Below are 21948 nucleotides of genomic sequence, written 5' to 3' on the forward strand. Positions count from 1 at the left end.
GGATGTGTTTGAAATGTGATACCTCCAGTGCATTCAGGTTTAGGGAGAAATTGATTGGTCCGAACCCACATTAATGACCACTCAGTACTAGGCGAGTTGGCCTGAACAAGCAAAAGTAGAGTGGAAATAATACAGAGTCTGCAGAATAAAGGGCTGGGTTGTGGTCCCGGTTTTTCTGCTGTGATTTTGGGAAGGCCTTTTCCCTCTCTGGCCTCAAATTTTCCACCCATAAAATGAGGAATGTGGTAGATATTGTTGGTTGCATCCCCAAAGCCCATCCCCCGATTTTCTTTCCCAGCAGCCCCTGATTACTGTTTGGGGATTTTATGATCTAACTGAGTTATCACTACTTCCAGGAGTGAACCCAAGACCCGGACTAAGCCAACAACACATTCTATCTCTCTGGCTACAGTGATGGGTTCAGGTATGGTCATGTGAGCTAAGGCAATGCAGCCAGAGGAAATTTCAAAACTTTCTCTGGAAATGTTTGGTAGAGACTCTATCCACTCCGCTGGATATAAAAGAGGAAGTAGATAATCTTGGATTTTGGTGGTGGCCATCTGGGGACCATGGAGGGGAAGTACTCTCAGCCTGAAGCTGACACTACTAAAGGGAGAGTCAAGAGACAGAAAGAAGTCAGGTCCTTGGTGACACTGTTTAAGTACAGGATCAAGCTTTGCCTGCGATTGGCCCTACCTCTGGATGGTTTTGTTACATGAGCCAATAAATTCCCTTTATTGTTTAAGTTGGGTTGAGTTGGGTTTTTGTTACTTAGAGCCCACAGCAGGGCACAAAGGGCTTGGATTACAAGGCCCTGAGCTCCTGATACTCTCTGTCTCTGGCTGATGTACATGAAGACTGAAACTCAGATCCGGATGAGCCGACAGGATTAGAAAGTTGCTTTTTTACAGCAATGGGGCTGGGTGTGAGGTGCTCAATAGGAAGCTGTACTCAGTCAGCCAGGACAAGAAGCATTTTTAAGTCACTACACAATGAGGTCACCTATGTAGCTTTAGAAAATCATTCCTCTTTATTGCCCAGCCCAAACCGTCAGTTATCTCATTTAATCCTTAACCAATGCTTTGTTATTATGTCCACTTGACAGGTGAGAGGACCAGGATATCAATCTTTAATGATTGTAAAAGTATGACCCTGTTGTATTTACCATACTCCTTTCATGAAGAATAATACTACGTAGTCTTGGAAGGAATGCTTTGAGAAGCTATTTGAATTGGGGGTGGGACCTCCTTTGAGGGACATGTTTGATAACAGCTGTTGAGCACTAAACTGCCTTCTGAGAAGGCTAGCTATAGTTAGTCACACAGCTTTAGTTTTGCTGAATGGGACATGCAAGCTTGGGGCAGAGCAGAATTGCTGCCATTGGCAGAGAGGTGGGGTGATGCCACTGAGAGTTTCCTTCTTCTATCCTCCCCTATGTAACCCTGCTGGGTGCTAGAAATTAGAAGGAAAGAGAGGGTTATATGTGACCCCTACCTTCAAACTCTCCTTGGAATATCTGACTCTAATACCGCATGCCTGGATGGAGTCTATGCAATACGTAGAGGAAGCCAGATCCCAGGAAATCAATGTGAGTATATTTGTCTCTAGTGCTCCATTTTGTGACTGAAGATAGATTTGGGGCCTCTCCTGAGAACTCTTCCGTGCAAAAACTTTGCAGACATCTGGGTTTCTGACATGGGAAATCTGAGCAGATCCACCCTGAGTAATAAGCATAATTGCTTCTATAAAATGAGGAATCTTGATATCAAACAAAAATGAAAACAATTCCAGTTGATGCTGTACTCATAAGCGTGAGCTGAATGAATTAACTTCCCAGGGCATCTTCAGTACTTGAGACATTTGTTTTTCAGGTTCAGACATCAGCAGTGACAGGGGCATGGCTTTGATGGTGTGGCCAGTGAGGATCCATGACAGTAAATAGTGTTCTGACAGGTTCCACAGACATCGTCCCACTTGTGTCTCAACGGTGTAGACATGAGGATTTTCATGTAGAGGGAAGAGAAATGTATTTTCTGAAAATATTTGCCCGAAGTTCAAACCCTTTACAGACGAGAAAAATGAGACTCAGAACAGGGAAGGGTTTCCCACGAGGTCCTGCTGCAGGAATAAGAATGAGGGTGGAGCTGGGACGAGAATGAGAGCCCTTCCATGAAACCACCAGGTCGCCCCTGTACTGCATCCCTATAACGCTTTAAGACATTGCTGGAAGCGAGGCAAGTGGACTCCTTCAGCTCATTTGGAAGCGACCCCATTAATTTCACTGCTAATTCTTTGCCAGAATACTTTTTGATGGGCACCTGGGATCAATTTTAAGGGCCACTTACCAGGCACCCTCAGTACTCGAAAACTTGCTCAGAGGATACAGACCTTTCCACGGGAGTGAGGTTAGAGATGGACCATAACCTGCCATAAGATGGAAGCCCAGAGTTTTCATCAAGTCACAAACATGCCAGGCAGCAGAAAGGTCCTGTTGCCCCAAGATATTAATAGATAAGCATCTTTGGGGGGCCTGAGACCATCAGTGTGCATGCGTTTAGGAGTATGTGTGCATGCAGGTGTGAGCTGCAGCTGCTGACAGACAACTGCCCCCGTAAGTTCCATGCCAGCCTACCTGAGCATTACAAGTGACAAGAGCCTTATCACCTGACTTTGGTGTCAACTCACTTGGCTAACTCTTCCTCCCACAGTCAGAGCTACTACACCCAGATGACAGTAATCCGTTCCTACTTTGGAAGGCAGGGCACACACTTAGTGTGTCTGGGAGGAAGCCTGAGAGAGCAGAGCAGAGCAGTGGTACCAGGCATAGGTACTTCCCTTTTGACGCAGCCTTCAGCCATTCAAATTGTAACATGGGACATACCAAACGTTGAGCTCACAGTTCACCAAAATCACCTGGATTCGTCATTCTGCAGCTTCTGTAGGTCAGGAGTTTGGGCATAGCCTCGGTGGGTCCTCTGCTTCAGGATATTACTGGGCTGCAATCAAGGTGTTAACCAGGCTGCATTCTCATCTGGAGGTTTGACTGGGGAAGTGTCCATGTCCCAGCTCACTCAGATGGTTGGCACAATTGTCACTTGTGGTTATAGGACTGAGGCTCTCTGTCCCTCCAGCCCACCCAGAGTTCTTGATGAATGGGCCTCTCATAGGCCGTTCACAACAAGGCTGTCGGCTTCTTCAAGGCTGGCTGCAGAGCTAGAGAGTCTGACATGCATTACATCATCACAGGAATGCCATCCCCTCACCTTTGCCATAGTCTAGACAGAAGCAAATCACAGATCCCACCCACACTCAAGGGTAGATGATGACATAAGACCATGAACGCCACGACATGGGGATCACTGGGGACCACCTTTGGGTCTGTCCCTCACAACACCAGTATGGGAGAAATTCAGAAATCAGTACATTCCTTATGGTCTATACAGCACTGCTGACCACTGGATTGCACTGAATGTAGTGGATATTTTGAAGAATCATCCAGAAGGACCAGGCTATATCCATGTTATAATAATGAGTTTAGGTCCCCAATCCACTGCCTTGACATTAACAGAATCATTAGGAACATCCCTAATGCATAGTGGCCACGTCTATACTCATTTTTCATTATCCTGCTCAGGACATAGTGGGCCTTTCAATGCCTGCATTTGTTGACTATTGCCATCTCTTTCCTTCTCTAATCCTTCATTCTCGCATTCCTTTACACTGACATTGAAACTCAAGAATCTGGTTTCTGGGCCGGCCCCGTGGCTCAGGCAGTTGGAGCTCCGTGCTCCTAACGCTGCCAATTCGATTCCCACATGGGCCAGTGCCAGATGGCTCAGATGGTTGGAGCTCGGGTTCTCAACCACAAGGTTGCTGGTTCGACTCCCGCAAGGGATGGTGGGCTGCGTCCCCTGCAACTAACAACGGCAACTGGACCTGGAGCTGAGCTGCGCCCTCCACAACAGATTGAAAGGACAACAACTTGACTTGGAAAAAAGTCCTGTACACACTGTTCCCCAATAAAATACATACTGTTCCCCAATAAAGTCCTGTTCCCTTCCGCCCCCCAACCAAAAAAAAGAATCCAGTTTCCACATCTCAGCTCTTTTTCCATACTGTCCACCTCTAAATCCTATTGTGCTGGGTTCTGGGAGAATTCTTCACTTTCATAGTCAAAAATTATAATTTGCTCTTCATGTGTACATTCTTCTGTTCAACCAACCTGTTGATTTCTACAATTATGTTTTTTTCTAACTGAGACCTCCAAGTGATTAGAACTTGTTTCACAGATGAAACCTTTTCATATCTCTCTGGAATATTAAATATACATATGCAAATGTTCTCTACTGATTGCTCTATTAATTATATTGCCTTGGATGTGAGTTTTGCATTTGTTGATTTTGCTGTCTTTTTCATGGTTTTGGTTTCCATCAAAATTTTGGCGATTGTGCCTTCATAAAATGAGAGGAGAATTGTACAGGGGTCAACCATCCTGGAAGGTTTGACACCTCAACTAATGACCTGCTAATCAGACCACCCCAAAACACATTCATGACAGATGGAACTTCATTTGAGAAGCCAATCTTTATCAGGGCTCCCCCAAAATGAATGGTGCCCTGGGAAAAACAAAATACCCTTAATATAATTTTTGTTTATTCCTTCCATTCTTCATTTTTTAAAAAATTTGATAAATAATTTGCTAACATGTTTTAGTCACTTAAAAAGCTATATTTACATATTTTCTTTACTAGATTTGAAGCCAGTGGAGGTAGAGACCACATCATGTTTTGTATTTATCTTTGTAACCTCAGCTCCTACCACAGGACCTGATATATAGGAGGCACAGGAAATATTACTAGCCTGGAAAGAGGAATGCATGAAAATCCTGAATCACCTGGCTTTTAAAGTTTTCCAGAAAAATAACATCTTCCTCAAAAATAATACCTTGCTTTTCTTATCTGTGAGTTAAGGGGATATTGCTGAAGACAACTTTGTTGAATTTTTCAATGAGCTGATTATTAAGAAACTTGGGGACTGAGTTGACCTGTAACAGTTCAGTGCTACAGGTAAAACAACAAAAACAAACAAAAAAACAAAAACAACAAAAAAACAAATATGGCAGCCACCAAATTCCCCTGGAGACGTGTTTTGAGCTACTTTACAAGTTCTTGTTCAACCGTCTGTTCCTGACTCTTGGAGAAGAACAAGAGACAAATTGGCAGAATTTTCATCCAAAGCCCTCTTCGTGGATGTTCAAGAAGACAGTCTAATGGTGTGAGCCCCACCTGTGCTCCACACAGCAGCCTCCACTGCAGATGGGCCCCCTTCTCATTTACCTTGGGGCAGAAGGGCTTCTCTACCTCCTCCAGTTCTGCCGCTGATTCCCTAAAGACAATCATTACTATAGCCAAAGGTTTTTTCTTCTAAGTAAAAACCTCCTTTCTATTTTAGGTCCCAAGGTCTCACACAGAACACCCCCCCCCCCTTTCCCCTTAAGAACAATAGAGGAGGGATAGATGTTTGGGTAAGTGTAAGGAGAGGGAAGGTTGGAGGATGTCTTCCCTGGACCCACTCCCTCACTCCGACTTAGGCAGAAAATAATAAAGGTTTCTTGCCCAGCCCCACTCCTGAGGTTTAGGAGCAGTTGGACCTTTTCTTTCCATGGGATGGAGCAAGGGTGAGAAATACAGAGACAGAGTAAGGAGGGTCTGTCTACTAGGCAGCCTGGAACCTCCCACCCCAGCAGCATCATAGAATCTAAAGCTCAATATAATAGTTATCTGTCACCATGTAAGAAATCATCCCAAAACTTTGCCATAAGTTAAAGGCACAGCCTTAACTGGATCCTGGCTCAAGGACTCTCATGAGGCTGCAATCAAGAAGTTGACTGGGCTGTAATTTCATCTGAAGGTTCAACGGTGAGGGACTCAACTTCCAAGTTCACGCCCAGTGTCATTGGCAAGATTCAGTTCCTCACGGACTGCTGGATTGAGGACCTCAGTTCTTTGCCATGTGGGCCTCTCCATAAGGCATCTCACAACATGACAGCTTGTCACAACATGACAGCTTGTCACACCAGAGGGAGAAAGTGAGATGAGCTAAAGAGAGTGTGAGCAAGATAGAAGTCCATTTTTTATAACCTAATCTTAGAAGTCATATCCCATCACTTTCCTGTATTATATGTGTAAGAAGCAAGGCACTAGGTCCAGCCCACATCCAGGGGAGGGGATCACACCAGAAGGTGGGGTCACGGGGAGCCAGTGTCGTAGCTGCCTCCCATCCTCCAGCTGAGGACCTCCTACAGTTGAACCAGCCCCTCCCAGCCCACCCCGATGCTGCTTCCACTTGGCCTCTCCCCTGCATGGAGCTGCGTCACAGCCTTCAGCGCCCTCAGCAATGTTTCTGCGGACCTGTGGGCTGGCTGGACTCCTGCCTGCATTACTGTTGAGGGTGGGGGTTCGTTTCCTGCAGTTTCATCCCTTATAACTATGGCCATCACTTCTTTATACCGAGGAGAACTGTTCTGGTGCCCACATTCTGTCTGGCATGGAACCAGCAGGCAGGGAAAGTCTGGCAAGACATCTTGGTGGGATGGCTCACCCCACGGCTCACTGTGAAACGTGCTTTTAGCATACTGCATTATTCCCTGTGACGCCGAGGCTTCCCCTGTTCCTCAGCCACATTAACCTCCATCAGATAATTAAAGGCTTGGCTTTCTGTGAGAGACCTTAAATGTCACCTTCCTGCCACCCAATACGTCTTTGAATGACAAAGACTCTAATGAGATGTTCAAATATAGAAAACTGAATGACTCCTTCCTTTCGCTGTGACATTTATTCAGCAGGAGTGATCTGACTATACCACTATATTACTTATAATTTCCACCTGACCTTGGGTGGTTGAGTGTAATCTTTAAGGAAACTATCCATTTAGTCTCCCTCGCCTTATTAGCATTTAATTACTATGACAAATTTCTAGCTGTTCAAAGGATGTTAGGGTTATAATTTAATTTTCCCCTCAAACGGCCCAGTAGCCAAGGGCAGTGGAACTGTTTCTGACACCATCGAGTTCTGATCAATGAAGTATCCTGGACCTGGTTCGGTCTCCTGACTCTCAGAGCACTGAGCAGGGCTTACCCCAACCACAGCTCTACAGGTGCCAGCAGGACCTTCTGCCAGGTCTCTCTCTCTCTCTCTCTCTCTCTCTCTCTCTCTCTCCCCTCCCTCCCTCCCTCCCTCCCTCCCCCTCCCTCCCTCCCTCCCTCCCCCTCCCTCCCTCCCTCCCTCCCTCCCTCCCTCCCTCCCCCTCTCTCCTTCCATCCCTCCCCTCCCCCCCCCCTCAGTGAGCTGAGATTTGTTATACTGCTCAGGGTCAGACCAAGTCATGCGGCCAGAAAGAGAATGTTTGAAGAGCAGGATGTCAGCAAACCTTCAGATCTGGACAGTGAACTGTTTAATGAATATTGTTGATTGCAGAAGAACAACAGATGGAAATAATCTAGAGACACCCTCATCTCTTCTCACTCCTTTAAAAAGCCACATTCTGCTTGGTGCGTTACTCTGCCATTGTCCCACAGAAACACCCCATTTTGATACCTCTTGCCTCCCCTGATCCCATCTTGCCCAAGGCCACCAGTCCATGGATGCAGAGAAGGAAACAACTCTGAGGAGTGGGGAATTCACCAGACCTGGGGTCCTGGGAGGCTCCAGAACCGACTCTGCCCCTAACTGTCCGTGCATCTGTGGAAGACAGTCCTCTTCTCCATCACTCAAGCATCGCAGTGGAGCTGGACGTGGGTTTGACCTCATGACCTTGCCTTCCGGGCCAGAGTTCACTGAGGCCCCTTGCCTTGAGCTGGGACAAGCAGCTTCTCTCTTTTAGTCCCTTGGACTTGGGCCTGAGAGACAGCAGCTTGTCTGCTTGGTGTATGAAATGAGGACACGTGGAGGCCATGGAGCATGGACATGGGCACACAGAAGGCCTCTGCAGAGACCAAAGAGCGCCATCATTGTGTTGAGAGAAGAAGAACCTACAAGTAAAGACTCCAGGGGGAGACCGAGATGGTAGCTGTTCATAATAATGTGAAGATGACAACTCAATTCTCAAGACAGAAAATGTGCGCTGAATCAACTGTACACTTTTATTTGTCTGGGTTGTTTTCTAGTTCCTGTCCATATGCTCATTTACTTTTTGCCTATGAGAACTAATGTAATATGTAGATTTTTTTTTAATTTAGCGTTATATCGTGAATAGTTTCCCATTTGGGTATTGTCTTGTATCTTCCCCCGCCTCCTTTCCCACTTTCCAGTCCAGCTCCCTGATCTAGGACCAGGAGAGACAGCCTGGTATTGGTCATTCACCCCATTCTCTATACTCTTGTAAATACATAAAGCGTGCCTGTCTGTCTGTATCTACAGTTATATCTATTTTCATATCTATGTCACCCATGTCTATGGATATAGATACAAGAATTTGGAGGGCCATCATTTGTTTTTGCAAAAATGTAATCAGACAAAGCACAGACCTTTCCGACGTTCTATTTTCCACTAAATCCTGCACTATTTTCATTCTTTTAGGAAGGTAGCACAATTTTCTCTAGTAGGAATCTCCAAAACAGTGTGCATACACCCCACTGGCACAAGGAAAAACTATTCAAAGTTTTATCTCCATTGATTTTTATGTAATCTCTTTAAATTTTCTATTTTGTGTTTGTTTATCCTATGCTTAAGATATTCATACATGAAAATAAATATCCATGTTTTGGAGGTGCATGCTATCATTAAATGAGCAATCAAAATTACTCAGAGACCACCAATCTACAGAATCCGGGAGCAATTTGTGCCCACATTTGCCTTTTGATGGCCATCCAATCTCTTTCTAATTAGGGGCACTACAAACTATACTATAACAAGCATCACTCTACATATACATTTATATATGAGAGCTGTTAGTTGTATGGGACAGAGTCCCCAAAGTAAAATTGCTGAGTCAAATGGTATGTGACATTTTAATTTGAATCGATATTGGTGGCCTGCTCTCCAAAAAGTCTGTAGCAATTCATATTCCTACCAGCAATGTGTGAAATGCTTTTTCCCCTGCATCTTCACGGACCTTGGAATTACCACTCTTCAACTTGCGCCAATCCAGTGTGTGGGCTGAGAAATCTTTAATAGCAGCTTCATGTGTAAGTGAGGGCCTTGGCCAAGGTGACCTCTAAGCTCCTTCTATCTTGTGTCCATGATTCTCTGATTATCTGTTTTCAGAGCTCACCTGGTATGGCTGTGTCTAGTCCGCCTTCACTAGCTGTTGTGAATCTCAGAGACCTCTATGGAACAGTTTCCAGAAACTGACAAATCAGGGGCTGGAAGAAAGAAAGCTGAATGGAGTCCAGAAGATCATCTTGCCAATACTGTTTAGCTTGTAAAAATCACCTAGGCCAAATCCCTGCAATTTCATCCAGAACAAATAATAAAAAATAGTGTGTAATATTTCTAGGATGAGCATATTCATAGTAAATATTTTAAGATCAATGGCTGCACAAAATGCATTTTCCGTGGAGTTTCACTTTTCAAATGGCTTTGTATTAAAAGTGCTACTTCAATAAATATTCATGGGGAAATTCATTGATGTGTTTTACTGTTTATAGCAAAAATTTCAAAGGTCCTGGAAAAAAAGATGTATGATGTGTATTTTATCCTCTTAGGAGAGAAGTGGTGAAAAATGCATGATATGGTTTGGTTTTCTCTGACTATAAAGTTCCCCAAGGCCGGGAGCTGCTTTCTTCATTCCTGTTCCTCTCTAGCCAGTCCTGGGGTGGATCGTAGCCAGGGCAGATGAGGACTGAGGGAGGAAGAGGTGGTAGGAGGGAGGAAAGTCAGTGTGCTGAGCCTTTTCAAAGTCTCTGAAGGCACTCCTAACTACCATTTGATGAGCACTTACTGCATGCCTGACAGTATGCCCAAAACGTCCAACATTTGCCCTGAGTCCTCACCACAACCCTGTGAAATAGCCACCATTTACCCATTATACAGATGAGGAAAACTGAGCCTCAGAAAAGTTATACAATTTGTCTCCAACCAAGGCCACAGAACTAGTTAAATCGTGGAATGAGGTTTCAGACTTAGGTCCATCTGCCTCCAATTTGCCTTATTATCGGTCCCACTTTGCCTCAGTTTCCCATCTATAAGTTCGTCAGATCTTTAGAAGCCCGCTGAGGCTATGCAGGTTGGAGGAAGTCCAGCGTGGGTCTAAATGCCTTCTTCTTCACCTCCCCTGCCTCATGGTCCCTGGTAAGTGCCAGCTGGCTGCCTGCTCTGGACGTGAGGCATCCCACAGCCACATGACATCATTATTCTTGGCCCCTTTGCCTATGGCAGGAAGCAAACTCACACAGGCAAAGAATTGCAAATCTGGCTGTTTATTCCTGCCAATTTTGTCAGAGTCTCGGGTAAACGTATTTATTTTTATAATGGCAAGTTGTACCCTTGGCAATAATTAGATCCCGTTGCTCCCTTGCTTAAGATGCTGGAATCACTCCCCACAGCCAATAGACTAAAACCCAAATGCCCCATTTGGCTCGGCATTCAAGGCCTTCTGCAATCTCACCATGGAACCATCCTCTTCATGGCTGTCATCTTCAATTTACGCTCAGGCACTCTGTCCTTTGCCCACGCTCAGGCTCTTCCATCTTCTGGAATGTCTTCCTTCCCTCTCTTGGACTATTAAAGCTTTAAATATCCTTCAAGGCCCAATTTGAATGGACCCGCTTCTCTGTTCCCTGAAGCAGAATTAATGGGTCTGTCCTCTGGAATCCCCACAGTTCCATTTCCATCATTCCACTTCTAACCATCATTGGTGCTTTTCATCTCAGCATTTGCAGTGGGACCGTGAATGTCTGTAGAACAGAGGCTGTGCTCTTTATCTCTGCTCCTCCAGCACCCCACTTGACACCTGGCTCAAAGTAATAGTAACAATGACAATAACAACAACAGCAGTAGTAACTAACATTTATGGAGGGTTTAAAATATGATTTTATTGAATCCCTCAGAACTGTCTCACAAGAGTTCCCGTATTTACTCTTATTTAACAGATAAGGAAATGGGGGTCAGAGACATTGTGTAGACATGGCCGAGCTGGGATTTGAATCCCAGGGAGCCCAGTTCCCAAGTTAACCACTCTGACCCTTGGCTTCACTAGGTACTTATTAAACATTTGTTAAATGAATAATCATGCACAGTATTGAGCAAATGAATAACAAGGGAAAGTCACACAAATATAGACAAATTATCCACTCCATTGACTAAAGCAAGGCATTTTCTAGAATCCAAGCGACAATAGTGAGCATTCTCTTCCATCATGCTAGGGTTGCCCTCCTCCCACTCAGGAAAACCCCATCAACACGCTTACTATAGAAGCCACACCAGTGGGTGTCATTCCAAGTACTCTCCCAGGGGAAATAGAAAAGAACACCTCCTCCTTTTGGGTCCAGGACAAAGCTCTGACAAGCCCCAGAAGGGCAGGACCACAGAGCTGCGCCCAGGCCAGCAGACGTGGGTGGCTCTGGCTCATCCACACCCTGTCACATAAACCTCCAGAGACAAACACTGGTCGGAAGGCTGCTACATCGTGTCAGAGCAGCACAGGCAGGGAATGTTTGGAGAGTAGAAGAAAGCCAAGTGGGATATAGGAAACGAGAGTAAGGGCAGATGGGGAGCTGGCTATGCCAAGTTGCAGCTGTGGTTTTGCTTGTGTGGAACCATAGGTGCTGGCAGAATGGAGGTTATTGGTACAGGAATATGGGAGGAATAACCTATGTTTCAGTCCCAGAGAAGCCATGGGTGCTGGTGAGTGCCTGGCAGACATGCTTAGATCAGAGCGAGGCCACATTCCCCAGGGGCTTAGTCAGGACTGAATGCACAGGCCTGGCCCACCTGCCTGCTGGCAACCAGCCAGCCCTGCCTGATGCTCAGAAGAAGCAGGGGTGCAAGCCCTGGGGTGTTCCCTGTCCTCCGTTCTCCCCATTTGCCCCACATAGGGAGGGTTCTGGAGACATGGGGACACACAGACATTTGTCACATGTGCACACATAGACACACAGACACACAAACTCACACACTCAGAAGGCTTGTCAGACTCCCCAGCACTTCAAAACACATGTCAATTGGTGGATCTTGTTTCTGGAGAGAAACCAGCATATCCCGAAGACTGGTGAGCTGGGTTCCACCCTCTGGGAGGCCCTCAATCTCCATATTCATCCTTGATAATTGTATCGCCTTGCACACAATAGGAAAGTAGACCTTGGAGCCAGCGGTCAGTCAAGGGCCAGAAAACAGAGCTGCATAGCCAAAAGGATCACGGAGGAAAAGAAAACACATTTCATACGGAGAATTTAATTTCCACTTAGGAAGATTGAAATAATTTCCTAAGGTGGTTTTGGAAACACATGAAAGCATTTTCCTTTATGAACTTGAGAGGAAGTTCTGAGGCCATAACCATCTCCCTGGGAGCTTAAGAATCTTGTCCTCTTTCCATGAGAGCTAGGAACCAGTGGCAGAGAAATGCCGTCTCTGCCAGAACTACAAGGGATGGGATGTGGGAAATCCCATCCAACTCAACTCCATCCATCCATCCATCCATCCATCCATCCATCCATCCATCCATCCAACTAACATTCAGCCAGCCAGCCAGCCTAGGGTCATTCTCTCAGGTAGTTAACATACAATTATCACCTGTTATGTATCTACCTTTGATCTGGCCCTGGGGTTCAGATCTCTTGAAAGGACCTACAGCCTCCTCTTGATTATCTAAAGGAAGGGATACCAGTTACAAGGGCTCATCCTGCTCTAATGCAAATGCAAAACAGGATAAATCCTCTCAGGTGTGGGAACTCCCTTGGCTTGAGGACAGAGCAGTCCATGTTGGGCCAGGTTCTTAGGAAAGACCTGCTGATTCAGGGTAACTTGTACCACCTGTTAGCATGCCCTGGATGAACTCCACACTTTGGGTCTTTGAAAGTCTTTCATTTAGGTTTTATGATGGAAGTGAGGATGAATGATTATGTAAAAGTGCTTTTTGCAACAAGTTTATGGGTATATTTTGAAGGAAACAAACATATGTCTATTAAGCATGGGGAGAATTATCAGTGAATGTTTTTAAATGACCAATAAAACTGAAATTATCATTCCTCATTGTTTTTTATGGATCATAATGTGAGGTTTTTTTCTGATGGAAATATCCAACAAACTCCCCTCCTAGACATCGGCCGCTAATTACATAGTTAGCACACAGTAATCCACACAAGTGGGTTCTTGCCTGTTGTAATTCATCTTCATTATCGTAATTGGCCCAATGAAAGAAACCGCAAAATAATTCTGCAAAAAGGAGACAGATTCAATAAAAACAAATTTTACTCTTCTCTGTTCCAAAACTAGAAGCTTGGAGTAGGAGTTTTTAAAGAACATATCAGATTTCTTCCAGCTTGTCACTCCCACCTCAATTTGTTTATTACTCGACTATTTATTGATTCTATTAAAATCATTAGCTAAATACGGGGGAAAAGCAAAACTTGAAACAAACACCCTACAGCAAGGGGCTGGCAGTCAGGTGGGGAAGTATGGAAGCAGTAGACCGAAGGGGTGATACAAGATGGACAGTAATAAATGCTCTAGAAGAGTGGCAAAAAGAGGGCTGCAGGCATTGAGAGGCAAAGTAGTTGCTTCCTGTTGGGACATCAGCAAGGGTTTCATGGGACAAGTGGTGTTTGAGCTGAACCGTGAGTGATAAAAATGATGGGGACAGGATGGGTTGAGGCACAGAGGTAGGCTCGTTCAGACTAACCTGGAAGCAATTTCAGTGGAGTGCAGGCAGGTGAAAGATGGGGTGGAAAGGTAGGTTGAAGGTTGTTGTGAAGTGGGAGAAGCCTAATTTTAACCTTATAACTCAAGGCTGTGCCCTCTGTATACTCAATAAATATTATCTGATGCCATTAATAGAGCACACCTACTACTTGTCAGACCTATTCTATGGCTGTGTGGGAGACACAGATTATTTAGGTACAAAGCCTACCCCCAGAAACTTCCTTCAAAAGGAAGTAGAAATTATCATGTGGCCACTATAGGCTTGAGCTCATGCCTGCATTTATTACTGGAGGCGTGGTGGGGGGGGGGGGATGGGGAGTGGCATATCCTGTTCATACGAGGCATTGGCCCCGGATGAGCTCACCATCTACCCAATTCCATATCACAGCAGGTACTGTTAGCACAAGGCTCTAGTTGCTCCAAGGCAAAAGATTATTGGACCATTTACTGCCAAATACTTCTTTGCTCTAATTCTGTTACCAACATTTTCCTCCTTGAAAATTTGAATGAGCCAGGAAGAGACACCGAAGAAATGTTCAGGGAGTTAGGAGGGAACTGCAAAGGAGAATCACCAAGCAGAATCCAAGGGAATGGGGAATTTCAGGAAGGGAGTGGTCAACAGCTACAGCACATTAAGAGGGCTGGCGTGTGGAGAAAATCAACCTGGTGAGAAGCCATGTCAGAAAAGAGGGCCCTAAAAGCAGAGGCCAGGTGGCAATAGGGTGAGGGGGGAGCTGGCCTGGCATGGCCTCACACATCTGGGCAGGTATGTGGTCAGCTGCCCACCATCCACACCTCCACTTTGCTCTTCAGGTCTCTACTCTCAGCAACAGACCTAATAACTCAGAAAATTATATTTTTACATACTGCTTTTTTACAAAGTTATGTGACATCTCACATTGGAGGATCTTTGAGGCACCTTAGGATCTGTCTCTCAGTAATGCCCAGAGTCTACTGTGGTGGCTCTTATCCTTTCATGGGACTGATATCCCAACTCAGTATCCTAGATGTATCATAGATTCTTCCCCTTTTCTCTCTACTCACGTTTCATCTGCTTCCAACTTCTGTTTATTCTCTCTGCTTATCTTGTTTATCTGTTCCCCCCTTATTACCCTTATGGCTTCCTTTGTGGTAGACTGAATTTTTGGTTCCAATTCTTCACTTCTTTGTAATAAATTTTACTTACATACCCTTTCCATGACCTCATGATCCTCTCCACTCCTTGGCTTTTGTGTTAACCATATGACTTGCTTGAGCCCATGAGATGTTAGTAGATGTGATACAATTAGAGGCTTGTTCATGTGCAGTTCAGTTTGTTTTTTCAGTACTCCAGTGAGCCACCTGAGAAGATTACATACCAGGTAGGTGCTGCCACTTCAGACTTGACCTCAGAAGACACACATATGAAATAGACCTGAGTCTACAGTATGCTTGGATCCACACCCCACCAACCCGTAGCCTGAAGCAGAGCCACCCAGTTGAGGCCGGCCTAGATCAGCCATGCTATCATCACCCTGCAGACCCACGATTATGAGAATAGTTACTTATTGTTTTAAGACACTGAGTTTTGGAGTGTTTGTTATGTAGCATTACTGCAGCACTAGCTGACTGATACAACCTTGCTAGTTCACTACTCTCACTCCTTAAGTTCAACTGCCAATACAGACTGTTAGACAACTTCAGTCATCATTATAAACAAGAAAGACTTCCCTTTTGGGGTTTCTAGTTATTTCTTCCAGACGGTTTAGTCCTTTGTTCATTCATTTGTTCATACACTCAACAAATTAAAACTTGTACTAAGTCTTAGTAGGGGCAATGGGGGGCAGGTAAGGGGTGACTATAAATTGGAATGAGACACATTTCATTTCTTTAAGTGAGACAGATATGTAAGCAAATAGTTATATCCAGAGGTGCCTGCCATATTTCTTATCCTAAAGTAAACCAAGTAGAGATGAAATAATCATTTTTGCAAATGCCCTTGTTTATACTTAAAAGCAATTACCTGTGGGTATTTAAAAAAAATAAAATCTATGGTAATTATGAGTTTGCCTTTTCCTTTTTTACATATCACATGAGCTAGTTGAGGAAGTGGAATGCAAGACAGTCTTACCATATGTCAATATCAAATACATTTGCCTTTAAAGTGTGCTTTGTGCATCCTTCTGGAAGATGGGAAATGAAATGTACTTGTAAACAGACAGAAATGATTCACGGGACCATGATTGCTTTTCATCAGCTGCATCAATTATATACAGCAATGGGACTTGGTGAAATACATTTATAACTTGTTGAAAACACTCCTTGAAACAATTCAGACCTTGTTAAGTCAAGGTGTGCTGGGCTAGCAGTTGGTAGAACTTGGTCCTCGTACCAAATTCAAACTGACCTTGGCCAAGAGAAATGGCATGCCAGGATGGAGACTTTCTGATTTCTGTTTCCATTGTCATGAGATGGAGGACAGGGAAGCCAGATATAAGATGAGTACGGATTTTTCTTAGGTTGTCAGTAAGGCATTCAATCTGTCATCAAGCCTGTTAATACTCTGCCAGGTAATGAGGATATAGCAATATAAATACAATAATAAATATACAGCACTGTCCTCAGGCCACTTATTCCTCCTAGGAGATATAGATTCTTAAAGATGCCATTCCCGGCTCCTCTATCTATTTACTATGTAATCTTAAAAAAATGGCTTAACTTCTCTATCCTTCAATTCCATCATCCATAAAACTATAATAACAACTACCCTTGTTTTGTTGGGGTGGCAATGCATCCTGACAAAATATTCACTTTTCCAGATCTCTTGCAGCTATAGTGGCCACATGCTTCAATTCTGGCCAATGAAAAGTAGATAGAAGTCTTGGTGAATGCATCCCTTCCTGAATAATAATAATAAAAAGAAGTACACTTCACGAGAGACACTTTTTGTTCATTTCTTTGCCAGGAACACATATACGGGACATCCTGCTACCTTAAGACCATGAGAATAAAACCACATGCTTGGGGTGATGGAGCAGGATGATGGAAGGAACTTGACTTCCAAATGACATCCTTGGGCACCTGCATAATCTATTCCCCTTACTCCTGGACTGCCCATATGGGAGGAATAGTTCTTGCATAAGCCACTCTTTTGGGGGTTTCTGTTTTACAGGTGAACATATTCGTCATTGAAAACAAGTAAAATGCCTAGCACGCACACAGCATTCAATAGACGCCATCAGCCTGATGTGATGACCGTGCAGGGTAATAGTGGTAGGGTAAGGGAAAACAGGAAGCTCTCAGACCACTTAGAAGGGGATCTAATCCTGCCCAGATGGAAACTTCTTGAAGAAAGAGATATCCAGACAGACACCTGGAAGTCTGGGTGGGAGTGCTGTCAACTCTAATGTTGAAAGGTCTTTTCAAGTGGACCCCTCTTCTCATCTCATCCCCATGACCCTCCGTTTCCACGGAATGTCTACTTGAGACATTCCAACAATGAACAGGCATTCTGCTTTCAATCTTTCCCAGACCAACTTCCACACTTGTTTGCAGAGCAATTTTCCTAAAATGGGCTTGGTCATAGCACATACCCAGATGTAAACATCCCAAGGGCAATCCCTAACCTACTCAGAGCTTCTCAAAGTTTCCATTAAAAGACCCCTAAGCAATAAAACTGTACCTTCTCAGAGGCCTCAGCAAGATAAGATTAAATTTTCTAATTCAATCCTAAAAAGAATCCTATAATTTTTACATTTTTATTTTGTAATATGTTATTATTGGCTGTAATATGAAAATGTTTTAATTTACTTCCCAATGGGCTTAATTCATATTCTAAGAAGATAGACTCTTTTAAACAAGTGGTTCTGAATACCCCCTTGTATACTGCTCCTACCTTGGGGGCATGCCAGAGTTCCCTGTCCTGGCTTCAGGACAGTACCTATTTGTCCTCCTGTGATACCTCTTCACCCTTCCGCATGCCATCCCTTCCCCACTGAACGTCCTTCTTTCCTGTCTGCCTGACTAACTCCAGTGTATGCTCTTGTGTGAAAGCACCACCATGTCATAGTTTGGGCAATGGTTAAGGATATCCAATCTCTGATTAAATCATAAATTGGTCAAGTGCAAGAGCTGAATTTTAGTCATATATTGAGAGATTTCCATTTACTATTGTGTAACAAATGACCCCAAAACCTAGAGGCCTACAACAATTGTTTTATTTTGCTTACAATTTTGTGGGTCAAAAATTCCAGAAGGGCTCAGCTGGGCAGTTGACGCTTGGAGTCTCTTATGTACTTTGCAGGCAATCACAGCTGGAGCTACAGTAATCTGAAGGCTCAACTGGGCTGGAAAGCCCAAGATGGCTCCCTCACATGGCTGGCAGTTCATCCCAGCTGTAAGTTGGGAGCTCAGTTGGTGCTATCGACTGGAGCATATATGTGTAGCCTCTCTAGTCAGACTTCCAAGATGATTGGCTCCTCCCAGAGTAAATGTTCCAAGAGACCAGATGACAGCAGATGGCCTCACAAGTGATGCAGTCACATCCAACCACATCCTATTGGGTACAAGTGAGTTATAGGCCAACAGACGTTCAAGGAGTGGGGAATTAAACTCGACTTCTTGATGAGGTCACATTATAGAAGAGCAAGTAGAATGGAAGCTTTGGTGCAAACATCTTTGGAAAACACTGTCATAGCAAGAATCTGAGCATTTAACACAGTTTATAGTGAGTGAATGAGTGAATGAATGAATGAGTTCTGCCTTCATTCCCAGGGTAAGATTTTGACACACAAGAGAAATGGAATCTCTCTCTACTTTCCTGTCCAAAACCCTTTTTTTGTCTAGGAACTATGCCACCTCTCCCTACCCTGAGGGTGAAGGTTAAGTCCAGAGATGCTGAAAATGCAACAGAGGGAAGAAGAGAGGGAGGGAAGGAAGGGGGTTGGAAGATTTTAAATTCTTGGGCAAAAAGGAAATAAATTTCCCTCCCTTGGGGGTATTTCCTACTCTCACACAGTTCAGTTTTTCTTCCCCGCTCCAAATAGTAAATGGAGTGGTTGGCATTCATTTTGAACACTGATCAATGGTTTGTAAAAAGGAGTATAAATCAAGCTTGATATTCCAAGTTTCCCTGTTGGAATCGTTTCTGTCCCCCTCCCTCAGGGCCTTAGCTTTCCCCACTCTTCCCATTAGAGCAAAGAGGGCTTTTGGCCAGCTTGTCTCTTAGAGTCCCTCCTGTGGCTAAACCCCCGTGGTGATTTCATACCAGCCACTCCCACCCAACCTAGCAAAGCATAGGCCTCCCAAGGAGATGCAGCCTGTCATTCAGAGAACTCTCCTTCTCCAAAATCTAATATCCCCTCATCTCCCATTAGGAGTTCAGTTATGGGAGCCTTCATAGCAGGTGTCATTAAATAGACATTAAGACCCAACAGGGCATGTTTTACGGGACCATTACCATATGCCTGATGTTTGCTGTGACAAATGGAGATCCAGCCAACCACACCATGTGATAATGGGCTGGGAAACACCCCCTGGGGTGAGGTAATGTGATTAGAAAATGAGGCTCTCAGTGTTTAATGCCATTTATCCCATCAGAAGGGGAAGGGGACCAACTCCTCTTTTCTGACTCAACCTGGAAATCAGGCTTCACCCTGGGTCCATCAGACACTTGGGCCAGGGGAGATGGGCAGCCTGAGCATGTTCCAAGGGAGTTTGCCTCATGATTTAAGGACAAAGGGCTATGCTGCCTCAGTTTCTCCTAAGCTGCTTGGTCTTTGGGAACCAGAGGCCGGTCAGTAAAATTGAGATGAGCTAATTTGTCCTTCCGTTTATCTGAGTAGGAAGTTGGCCCTGTCCAGGCACAGGGAACTCACCTTCATTGAAAAATCCTGTCATTACCAGTAGCAAAGTGTTGCTAAAGTGCTCTATTAGCTGGAGCCTGAGCTTTGAATTCTGGCTTCCCTGGGTTTGAATCCCAGTTCTGCCATTTGCTCTCAGGAAGACTCCTTTTCCCATCTCCCTTGCAGAGATGTTATGAGAATTACATGGGATGGTTCATTAGAAAGTACTTAGCACAGGGCCTAATATAACAAACGTAGTTTTCCTAATGCTCCCCATTTCTTTTCACTCTGGGTCTCCCATCCTTGGCCCTTCAGACAATGAAGGGTCTGGGATCCCAGAGTCTAATATCTGTGTATGCCTGCTGCTTCCTGGGGAGTGAAGGTGCCCAAAGCCAGATTCCCTCAGTTGATAATACAGTTGATAATAGTTACAAGCTCATACCCCACATTCCTCAGAATCTCCACTACATCTGCCTCCTCTGGACCACACCTCAATGGCAGAGCACTGCTGGAGACTGTCCTCAAACCGCCCCACCTGCTGACTAAGCAAGCCTCTCACCATCCCCACTAACATGTCCAGTTCCCGGGCAGAGCCTCGTGATGATTCTGCTTCTGGCAGATGTCCTACTTGACCCCAAAGCCCTTGACCATTTGATAGTTCATTCAATATCCCCCGAATGCTCATAATGTGTCCACCTTCTCCTGTGGCACCTTCTGTACCCTGCCTTCATACTGCTCCACCATCTTCTCCCCACATTTATCTTCACCGCGCCCTCACCCCGACTCTAGCCCTCCCCCTGGCTGCCTCCTCTCAGCTGACCAACACACTCAGGTTTTCTCCATCCCAAGGGGTTCCTTTCTCAATGAACCATCCCATCCTACAGGGCGCTTACCTTCATTGTCTCACTTCCTCTCATCCCATTTCCTCCTCCACTCCTTGAAATCTCGGTTCTACTCCGCCACCGCACTAAAATTGCTTTCTCCATTCTGTGTTCCAGTATCTAACAGCAAGTCTAACTGCCCTTCCTCCACCCCCGTGCATTGGTGACGTCTGACATTACCAGGTGCCTCAGACACCAATAAGTCATCAATGACTATCGTCATGGACTCCCTCTGTTTGTTTCGCCAGCTCCTCTTTCTCCCTTAGATACCTAAGCCGAGGTACTCCTCAGATTTCTATTTCATAGCAGCCCCCCTCTATTTTTCTAACCTTTCTTATCCCTTACCTTTATTCCATAGCTGTGGCCATCATTCTAGGATGCTGACTTCTCCACTCTCTACCCATCCTTGATTTCTTTCTCTAATTCTAATCTCGTGTTCCCGGTGGCCTGCAGGACCAGGTGTCTCACTGGCATCCCAGAGTTGGGATGTCCCACACTGAGGCCATCTCACTTCTCCAAATCAGTTCCTCTTCCTTAATCTCACTTCCCTTGACGATACCACCTGTGCCAGCAAGCGGGGAGATGCCAGGATGGCTTCTTGGCCTCCCCATCTCTCCTTTCTTCTCCCTTATTCTTCCACTGAGCCCTCTATTGAAAGGGCCTCTCTTCTGGGACCTGTCCTGAGCTTTTCCATGTGGTGATGGTGCAGGGAAGGTGACACCTTCCAGGAGGATGAACTCAAGTACTCTGGATTGTCCTTGGGCATTTTCCAAGTTCCTTCAATCTCACCTTTTGAAACCCCAGGACCTGTGACCTTATTTGGAAAAAAGGTCTTGGCAGATGTAAATAAATTAAGGATCTCAACATGAGATCACCCTGGATTATTCCTAAATCCAATGACAAGTGTCCTTAGAAGAGGAGAAGACACAGACATGCGAAGCCCCATGGAAGATGAAGGCAGAAATTGGAGTGATATAGCCACAACCCAAGGAATGCCCAGAGCCACCAGAAGCTGAAAGAGACAAGGAAGCATTCTTCCCGAGAGGCTTCAGAGAGAGCAGCGCCCTGTCAACAACTTAACTTGGGGCCTCTAATCTCGAGAACTGTGAGGGAATACATTTCTCTTGTTGTAGGCCACCATGTTTGTGGTCATTTTTATGGCAACCCTAGGAAACGAACACAGGATCCCTAGTGAACAGTTAAGGAAACTGACTCTCGGAACAGTTGGCAACTTGCCTAAATCATATGCATGTTAAGTGTCAGAGCCAGGTCTTGACCTTGATTTGAGGTTGGGAGATCTAAAGTCTGGGTTCTGCAGCTCACAGAGGCAGATAGAGAATCAGCTGAGAGCTCAGACAGGAGTCGGGCTGCCTGGTTCTAATCCCAGCG

This window comes from Rhinolophus sinicus, chromosome 12, assembly GCF_057876585.1.
Source record: "Rhinolophus sinicus isolate RSI-liver-muscle chromosome 12, RSI-T2T, whole genome shotgun sequence".
NCBI classification, from domain to species: domain Eukaryota; kingdom Metazoa; phylum Chordata; class Mammalia; order Chiroptera; family Rhinolophidae; genus Rhinolophus; species Rhinolophus sinicus.